This window comes from Tenrec ecaudatus, chromosome 1 (genome assembly GCF_050624435.1).
Source record: "Tenrec ecaudatus isolate mTenEca1 chromosome 1, mTenEca1.hap1, whole genome shotgun sequence".
In the NCBI taxonomy this organism is placed as follows: Eukaryota; Metazoa; Chordata; class Mammalia; order Afrosoricida; family Tenrecidae; genus Tenrec; species Tenrec ecaudatus.
In genome coordinates this window covers 22,924,066-22,933,718 of record NC_134530.1, presented here as the reverse complement: position 1 = coordinate 22,933,718, position 9,653 = coordinate 22,924,066, and the positions used below count along the sequence as shown (strand labels likewise).

General features: G+C 51.7%; 1 pseudogene; it reads left to right on the top strand.

Moving 5' to 3' along the window:
• The first annotated feature begins 3,247 nt into the window (after positions 1–3,247).
• LOC142454786 (coiled-coil domain-containing protein 194-like) lies at positions 3,248–9,244 on the top strand (annotated as a pseudogene).
• Positions 9,245–9,653: the final 409 nt, after the last annotated feature.

Here is a 9,653-nt window from a genome sequence, read left to right as displayed (position 1 = left end):
TTATATGGGTATGGGGTTACACAGAAATCAGTTACGTTCCAATCACGTTGCAAGCCCATGATCTCCCAACCGCTGGACAGTTTGTGCAGCTCCGCTGCTCCCCCCACCCCCCAAGTTCATTGTCCAGTTTTGCTTGAGCAGCCCAGAGCTGATATGAGTTCATGTGCCACTTCTGCACGAAATGTTCAGGGGTTTTGTTTTTTTAATTTTAAAAAATCATTTTATTGGGGGTTCATGCAACTCTTATCACAATCCATACATTCATCCATTGTGTCAACCACATTTGTATATGTGCTACCCTCATCATTCTCTAAACATTTTCTTTCTACTTGACCTCTTGGTAGCAACTCCTCATTTTCCCCTTCCCTTCCTGCCTCACCCCCCCCCATGAATCTTTGATAATTTATAAGTTATTATTATTTTGTCATGTCTTACACTGACTGACGTCTCCCCTCTCCCACTCTTCTGCCCCATGGAGGAGGTTATATACAGATCCTTGTTATCAGTTCCCCCTTTCCACCCCACCTTCCCTCCATCCTCCCGGTATCACCACTCTCAGCACTGGTCCTGAAGGGATCATCCACCCTGGATTCCCTGTGTTTCCAGTTCCTCTCTTACCAGTGTACATCCTCTAGTCCAGCAAAGTTGTATGTTTCATCGTTGCTACTGCACCCTGACTGGCTCGTCCATCCCCTGACAGAAGGGAGGAGACAAAATGTTCAGTCTTGATGGACTCTCGTAGCGCCTTCCCCGCGACAGCAGCAGTGGTGACATTGGCTATGATTCCGATTACAGCTGCGATCAGCATTCCCGGGAATCGGCGAGGTCTTTTCAGCATCTCCGACACCTCTTGCATCATGAAGGACGATTCCGGGCTGCTCTCCCATCTGCACTTCGCCTCCACCAGGACCCACGCCCGCAGCCTGCTCTTTAGGATGAGGGGGCTGTCTTTCTGGAGGTTGACACACAGAGCATGGTTCATGCGAGTGGACAATTTGCAATCATGGCAGGCGGCACTGCGAGCAGTTTCATTTGTGATGATGTTTCCTAAGCGAGCACGTAAGGCAGCTTTACACACGAGACTATGGATCGAGTCTCATTCTTGTGAAAAGCTTAGGTATGGCCAGATTGACTGGTGCCAGTAAATCAACCTGCATAACTTGTCACAGGCTCAGTGGCGAGGGGTAACTTCCACAGGTCCCACTGTTCAAGTCCTGTCTCAGGCCTCAGTAACCTGGGGCAGGGAGGCACAAGGCCCCCTTCATGCCAGGCCATTAACTTTGTAGTGTCATGAGGGGTCTTTTGCCACTAACAGTCACTGACATAATCACATGAGGTGATGTTGGATTCCTCTGAGCAATTAGTTAGAAAACTTTCCACGGGGGCTCCAATCAATAATAGTCATGGTGTCATTTCTTAACATCTTTCCAGGTGGCCATTTGGGTCTGTCAGCAAGGACATGCCGGTAACTCATAACTTTACAGGTTTCCCTCTCTCCTCTCCCCTCCGCTGTAGTGGAGTTTTCATATTCTGCAAATGCCTCACCCATTATGATGGAGAAGCCGTGGCTGGTTTCATTAAAGGCCAGCCAGTTATTCCAGGCTTGAGAATTAACCGTGAAAAAGCTAGGGCTGGCGCCCACACACAAAGGCAGTTTCAAAAACTAGGGTGAAACTAAAATGTTTGCCTTCTCATTGGGGTGCCTTCTCAATGGGGTGTCTGGCTATCCCCTTAACTCCCAGGTGACAGCATTCTTCTGGGCCTTGCTGGCTGAAATCCACCTATCTCCTCGGCCCATGAAAACATAAGCAAATAGGCCCGCTCTTCTGCGCTGTTATCAACCTGGAAACGGAATCATGGTTAAGACTCGTGGTCTTTTTCTTTCCTCCTTGTCATTCACCTTTCTCAAAATGTGGTGGCTTCCTTCGAAGGGGAGTTCATCAGCTTTATTCTGCAAAAACATAAATGCACGGCGCTTTCTCCCGGTCATAAAAGGACCTGGTCCCACCATGATTTCCATCTTCCTGGGACTTTTCAGGATCAGCTTTTTCTGTAGAATTGAAAATGGCTTTATCTGCCCTAATTTTGTTACAAGCCTTAAAGAGAAAAAAATTTAGTTAAAATGACTAAATGAAGTTTAGAGAACACAACCTTTATGACATGGCTTATTTGTAATAAACTAACATATCGATCAAGCCTAAAGCCTGAGAAGGAAGACGGAGGAATCAGGGAGTGCCTTGGAGAGAGTGCTGGGGAAGAATAAGCAAAGGACCTGACAGCTGAAAGCACAAACAGTCTGTCCTGGAAGAAGTGCAGCCAACGTGCTCCTCAGAGGCAAGGATGGCGGGGGTTCATCTTACACACTCCGAACATGTACTGGGACATGTTGGCAGGAGAGACCAGTCCCTGGAGAAGGACAGTGTGCTGGGTGCAGCAGGACAGCAGCAAAAAGAGGAAGGGCCTCCGGAGCTGGATGGACATAGGGGCTGCAACCAGGGCCGCAGACACACGGATCATTGTGCCAATGGGGCAGGCCAGGGGGTGTTTCATTCCTGTGAATGGAAGTTCACTGGGGTCGGCACTGACCCCAGGGCACCTCACATCCACAACCACAGCCCAGCGCTGATGGAGAGCTTGTAAAGAAGAAGAGGGGGAAGAGCAGGAGGCAGGAAACTGTGAGGAGGGAGAGGGAAGGTGGAGGCTGAGGTTCAGGAGAGGGCATTTGCAGTGGGGTGTGGGGTGAGCCAACTGGAGACCCTGAGACTGATGAAGGAGGGAGAGGATAAGATTTCAGGACGAGGGATGCCCTGGGCAGATCCTAACAGACCCGGATCAGATTCGCGTTCCAAGGTCGCCCTCTGGCGACTCATTGGGGAAGGACAGGGATGGGAGGCTGTCCTAGAGGGTCACTGGAAAGGTTGGTCAGTCTTGTGTGCGCCCTTCCCCCAGCCTCCTTGTCCCCCTCTTAGGGAAATATGATCTCAGGCCCTCACTGAGAGCCCCCTGCTCCTGTTCCAAGTCCGAGAGGGGGAAACGGAGCCTCAGAGGGAGGCAGAGACAGGACTCGAACCCCAGACCCCCAGTCCAGGCTTGGGCTGGAACAAGGAATTCTCCTGGCAGGGGTCCAGGCCCTCCCCACGGATCAGGAAACCTTGGCTGGGCGGGGTGGACCCGTGGGTGTCCCTGGCACCCCAAAGTGCCAATTAAATGCCAGTGGTCGTCTGCGATGAGCGCTGGGGACCGCAGCATGGCCGAGCCAGGGCCAGAGCCGAGTCGCGCTTGGAGGCTGTTCGCGCTGTGCGGGGCTGCGCTCTTCCTGGCCACTGTGGCTGCAGGCGCGGCCCTGCTAGCCTGGAACCTGGCTGCCTCTGCCACCCGGAGGCCTCACTGCCCGCAGCCTGGCCCCAATGCCACTGTGCAAACCAGGAGCCCACCTGGGGATCCGCCCGGGCCCTCCTGAAATTGAGGAACTGCGTCGCCAACTGTCTGAAGCTGCCCAGCACCAGGAGGCCCTGGCTGGGCAGCTGGACCAGGCTGAGGGTGACTGCCAGGCTCTGGAGGAGGCACTGAGAGCCTGTGAGGGCCGCCAGGTAACTTGGCAGGAGGGGGGCCTGGGAATTGTCGCGCGCTCAGCCTCGCCAGCAAGAAGGACGCGCCACAACAGGATTCTTCCACAGGCGTTTAATGCGGGTTTGATTTGCAGATGCGGAAAAAGACCCCGAAGCCCCAAACTACTGCTGCTTATATGCGCTCTATGGGGACGTGCTGTGCATTGATTGGTGCGTTCGCCAGAACCCTTATTAGCATACTCCAGGGTGGAGTTATGACTACGTCATCTAAGCAGTGCGCATGCTCTAAGTGGTTGTTTACCACTTAACTGGGCCACCGCCCTGACTACCCGGCGCCATCTTGTAATGGTGGCGAGAGCTGCGGCTTCCCACATCTCCTCCTTTCTTATTTATTTTAGGCCTAATCCATCGATCCATCCCGGAGCCTCCAGCAGCCCCAGGAGATCAAGATGGATATAAGAACCCAAATCTGGTCACCCTGATGCGTGCAATGAGCAGAGCTCCGCATGGTGCAAGGACTGGCCAAGATCCAATTTCTGTCACTCTTCCCAGTGCAATGGGGTCTTCCCCTTGGGGTGCGAGAGCTGACAACTTATGGGGGTTAGTTTTCTTTTAACAAAGAAAGCCAAAGATCATGGGAACCACCGCACTCAATCGCTAAGAGTGCCTGCGCAATGATGACCTTGTCACGCCTTTGCTGAGCTTTAAGTTTGCAGAGCAACCATAGCAACAACACTCCTCCACAGCACATTATTGCAGCAAATGTAAACACCCCCACCCACTCCTTAAAGTAGGAAAATGCAGATGAAAGCCAAGAAGAAAAATTTTCAAGGGTAAGGGGTTCCACGCGTGTTCCATTCAATCGGACAACTTGATTCAGGAGGTCTTCTTGCAGCTGGTTCAACTCTTTGGTCCATTGTCCTGTGAGATACTGAGAAATATTAGCACTCAATGCACTAAAATTATCATATAACACTGGAGTGATGCAAAGCGCTGTGGTGAAAGAGACACAGCTTAATTGTACCATAGTGGTAAGCTGGTTGATTTGCTGCTGGAGCAAATCTGTTTTTTGATTTAATAATAAAATGCCAGATTGCTTATGCTCTAAAGGCGTATGATAACGAGCATTATTCTGGTCCTCAAATACTGGGTACATTTGTTGTATTGCTCTGCGGGTACCGGGTGGGCAAAAGGAGTATCCACACCCTTTCTGCCTGTTCTCGCTATAAGGGGGTGGCGCGGACGGGCTCACAGCGGTTACTTGAAAAGCATTATACCGTCCCTCCTCGTAGCAAGCGGCTGCCTCCTCTAACTGTTCCTCTTCTTCCTCTGATAACTCAAGAAGCTCTACTTCTCGCCATGGGTACAAGGGCTCCGAATGGCGGGCACGGCTCTTCTTCTGTTGATCAACTTCCTCTTTTAATTTTAACTGCGCAGCCTCCTCATTTTTAACAGCTTTGTGCTGCTTCCTACGAGCTCCTTGTTCTTCCTCCCGCTCTGTTTCTGACATGCTCTCCTGAACATCTTCTAAAGCCTGCTGCCCTTGGCGCAACGGCTGCTCACACTCTTTGTCCTCAATGCATGCTTTCACTAGCTTCCAAATGGGTCTAATCCCCGGCTTCAGCCGTCCGGCTTCAGCGGCTCGGTCTATGTCTCACCCTAGCTTATTCCAGCTCGCGGATGTTAGCGAGCCTGTGGAAACAAACCATGGTGCTATCTCATCTGTGTTTTTTACAAATTTACACAAAGTCGGTTCTGAAATTTTTAATCCTCTCTTTCTCAATAGGGCATCGAGAGCCGTAACCATAGTCTTTATTGCCACGTTCCCCATGTTGCCTGCTTATGTATACAAGGACTTAACACACCGGCGCGCACGGATTTATCTACACCCGATTTATGCGCGATAAAAAAAAGGCGGCTGGCTGTTCTTAGTTAAAACCGAAAGCGGAAGTATTCACACGCCGACACTCAAGCACCAGCAAGCGGCTTAACAATCATTCAGGCTCATGTCTCTCAGAACTTACCGTTTCTTCCCACACCGTGCGGTTCTGAATCCTCCCTGATGACAGGGGGTCTCCACTCGTGCCGGAGGTGGTCGTTCCCGGGATTCGGCACCACTTGCCTCGCGCTCAGTCTCGCCAGCAAGAAGGACGCGCCACAACAGGATTCTTCCACAGGCGTTTAATGCGGGTTCGATTTGCAGATGCGGAAAAAGACCCCGAAGCCCCAAACTACTGCTGCTTATATGCGCTCTATGGGGACGTGCTGTGCATTGATTGGTGCGTTCGCCAGAACCCTTATTAGCATACTCCAGGGTGGAGTTATGACTACGTCATCTAAGCAGTGCGCATGCTCTAAGTGGTTGTTTACCACTTAACTGGACCACCGCCATGACAGCCCGGCGCCATCTTGTAATGGCGGCGAGAGCTGCGGTTTCCCACAGGGAATGATCCACAAAGTCTAGGTAGATGGCCTGCTAGCATGCACACCTCAGGGTTCCAGGTTCTAGTCCCTACCCCACCAACATGGCTCCGTTTCCCCAATTCTTCCACTGAAGGAGGCAAGTCCAAACAGCACCAGAGAACAAGAGAAAACCAGACTGCCTCAGTCAGTGCCCACTCCAGTGATCCTCTAGGACGCAGTGGAACTGCCCTGTGGATTTCTGAGGCTGCAGCTATTTCTGGCAGTAGAAAGCTTGGTCATTCTCCTGAGGATGGGCTAGTGGTTCTCACCTGCTCACCTTGTGATTGGCAGCTCTACTCGGAACGTTGGCACACCTTGGCACTTGAAAGACCATTCAGCCTGCCCTCAGCCACCGCCTGGCTGCCTGGGGGGTGAGGAATGTTGAGTAAGGAACTCCTGGGGCACAATGGCAATGACTTGATCTGTCATTGGCTGCTTAGCTAAAGGTTGGCATTGGAACCCACCAGCAGCACTGCGGAAGAAAAGTCTGGTGATTGGCTTGCACACAGATTCCAGGAGGTAGTTGTGTGCCATCATCAGTCTCAGCTCATCAAGACCTCATGTGACAGGGAAATCTGCCCTCAAGGGGTCTCCTGGTTGTGATCTTCGCAGAAAATGGTCCGGCTGCTGTGCTGGTTATGAGTTGACCAAAATGATGGCAGTCTGAACCCCAGATAACCTGCACGCGGAAACGGTGGCCATCGGCTCTGGAAAGAGGACAACCTGACAACCCTGTCTCACTGCCATCCAGTCAGGCCCCTCACGTCAACCCTACAGGCCAGGGTAGAACTGCCCTGCAGGGTCTCTGGGGCTCTTGATGGGAGCAGAAAGGCTCATGTCCTCTCCTACAGGGAGGTCGGTGGCTTCGAACAGCTGATTTTGTGGTTAGCAGGCATAGGCGAAACCACTAACACACCTGGACTCCTTGTACTCTGCCCACGTGGAGTCCTGATGAGTTGCGATAGACTCAAGGCGCAATGGGCTCGGCTTTACTGGAGGTCATGCTTCTGGAAGCAGACCAGCCAGGTGTCATCCTGTAGAGAATGCAGTTCAGCCCACTCTCTGGCCCTCTGCCCTGCTCTGCGCCAACGCACAGGGAGTCACCTTGAGCCAGGAGCAATCTGAAGACAACAGATCGACACGTGACAAGTTCCTAGACCCCCAGGTCCACCTGATGTAGCCCAGAGTCCCCTCCCCCAGCCCAGCCAGTGTCCAGCAGCCCTATTTCAAGAGACAGACTCACCACCCCTAATTAGAAGGTTAAAGCTGGTGGTTGGTGAGAGGGACCCACCAGCCCCTCCCTTTCCTGCAGCCAGTCTACTGCAGACTCCTGTTTAATTCTTCCAGCCCTCAGCCTCCCAGATGTCTTTTTTGTTGTCAGTCAAGCTCATGGCCACCCCACGTGTGCACACTAGAGCAGCAGCTGGTGGTTTCGAACTACGCACCTTTAAATTTACAGACCAAGGCTTAACGCCACCAGGGATCCTTACAGAGAAAAGCTCCTTAATGTCTTGGCCGTAATCAGAACAGAAGGAGCCATGGTGGGTGGTGGGTCAAGTGCTTGGCTGCTACCTGAAGGATCAGTGCTTTGAACACTTCAGCCATTCCTTAGGAGGCAGGTGTGACAGTCTCATCTTTTTTCCAAGGTAGGACCTCTGGGTTTGAACTGCCCACCATGCAGTTAGCAGCTAATGCCTGACCCACAGCTCTACCAGGGTTCCTTAGGTTAGCAGTGCAGCGCAGGCTGCTGTACCACCCAGTCTTATTGACGTCCATCAACTCCCCTGTTGTCCAGTTGACTCTTACTCATGGGACCGTGCTGGGAGCATAGACCTGCCCAGGTGCTTCTGATGCCTTACAAGCACAGTTTCTTCTTTCTCTTGCTCACAGCTGGTGGGTTTGAACAGCCAACCTGGCATCACCCTCTGCCCACTACCTGCCATGTCCCTCCCTTCTCTGCAGACCTGGCTTCAGACCCAGCTGAAGACAATGAAGACTGAGCTGGAGGGGACCCGGGCACAGGGGACCCAAATAGGGGAGGTGCATGGGACATTGACATGTGTGGTGGGGCTCAGAGGTTGGGGGATGGGGGAGGGCAGGACTAGAGGATGGAGGTGCCTAGAAGGTTCTGTGGTATATAAATTGGTAGTGTAAAAAGCTTCCAAATGAAGGTTCTTTACTTACTCAGAAAAAGGAATGAATCAGAGTCAAATTTATCACACAGGTAATCAGGTTTATTAGGGGGCAAGGAGACCCGGGGGAGGCCTGGACCATGCAGAGACAGCTCTCCACACAAGGCACAAAGAGGGGTTGCTTTCATTTTGCTTTGAGATAAACTTGTCACTAGAGACCCTAAATAATATAAGTTTCACTTTTCCTCCTTTTTGAAAATTTTTATATATATTGATATATACATTTAGAAAAAGACGTTTCTTAAGGGATTTTAGGTGAGGCGGACATTGGTGCTCATGAGCCCGCATGGGCGACAATGAGTACTTTCGGAACACATCGCAAGAGGCCTGGGGCAAACCCTTCTGGGTGGGGTATCGCCACCTATTATGGTGTGGTGCAGCCTCTTGGAACCTGGAAAACTGGTCAAACTCTGAAATCTCAGAACAAGGGAGTGGAACTAAAAATCCACTCCGCTTGCAGAAGTGAAAGTCAGTTGAAAAGGACCTCACACTCTTGCAGCTCCACAGGCAGGGATGGGGTTCAGCTACATTGTTGCTTCTGTTTACATCTATGCTCTCTGCTCCGCAACAGCCCTAGAAGACTGCGCAGGGGCTTTTTCACAGCACAGCCACAGCTTGCCACCACCTCGTCTGGACAGAGACTAAACTCAAACCCTCGCAGTCCCATGGGCAGGGATCGGGGTTCACCTACATTGTTGCTTTTGTTTACATCTCTGCTCTCTGTCCCTCCATGGTCTTTGAGGGCTGCTCAGCTGCTTTCTCTCAGCTCAGCAGCGGCTTGCTGTGCTGCCTTGGGGCAGGGATTAAACCGTTACAGTTCTACAGGCGGGGAGTGGGACTCAGCTACATAGTTGCTTTTGTTTCCCTCTGTTCCCTATATCCCTGCACAGTCTCAACAGTCTTACTTTTTATTTTTTTTCCCTCCTCTTAGTCTCTTTCCTGTTCTCTCACACTCCACTGCTGACCTCCAGAACATTCCCTTTGGCCTAGGGCATTTACGACTGTACCATACCCAGCTAGGTGAGCTCCACCTTGTGTAGCTAGCCGGAGAGTAGGAAAAGCCCCGCTTGTCCTCCAGGAGAAACTCTGCCCAATGTCTCACCAGGGAATTCCTGGCTGTGTACCTGGGGGCATATTGCAGCTCAGCCAACACTCATCAACATTCCAAGCTGTTGCAGCAACCTCTGCCCAACCTCTGCAACACCAAAGCAGGCAACCCACCAGCCTTCTGGGGCACGCCCGTGAGAGGGAAGCCACAGGAGGATAAAGTGGTAGGTTAATCCCATAGTAAAATTAGCTGTAGGCAGTTTGAAGAAGCATTCCTATAAGTCTCCTAGAGAGAGCCAGTGCTCTTCAACTCGCTGGAAAATGGCTCCTGGCTCCTCTAAAACAACGCAAACAGCAATCAGCCCCAACGACCTCAATGAAG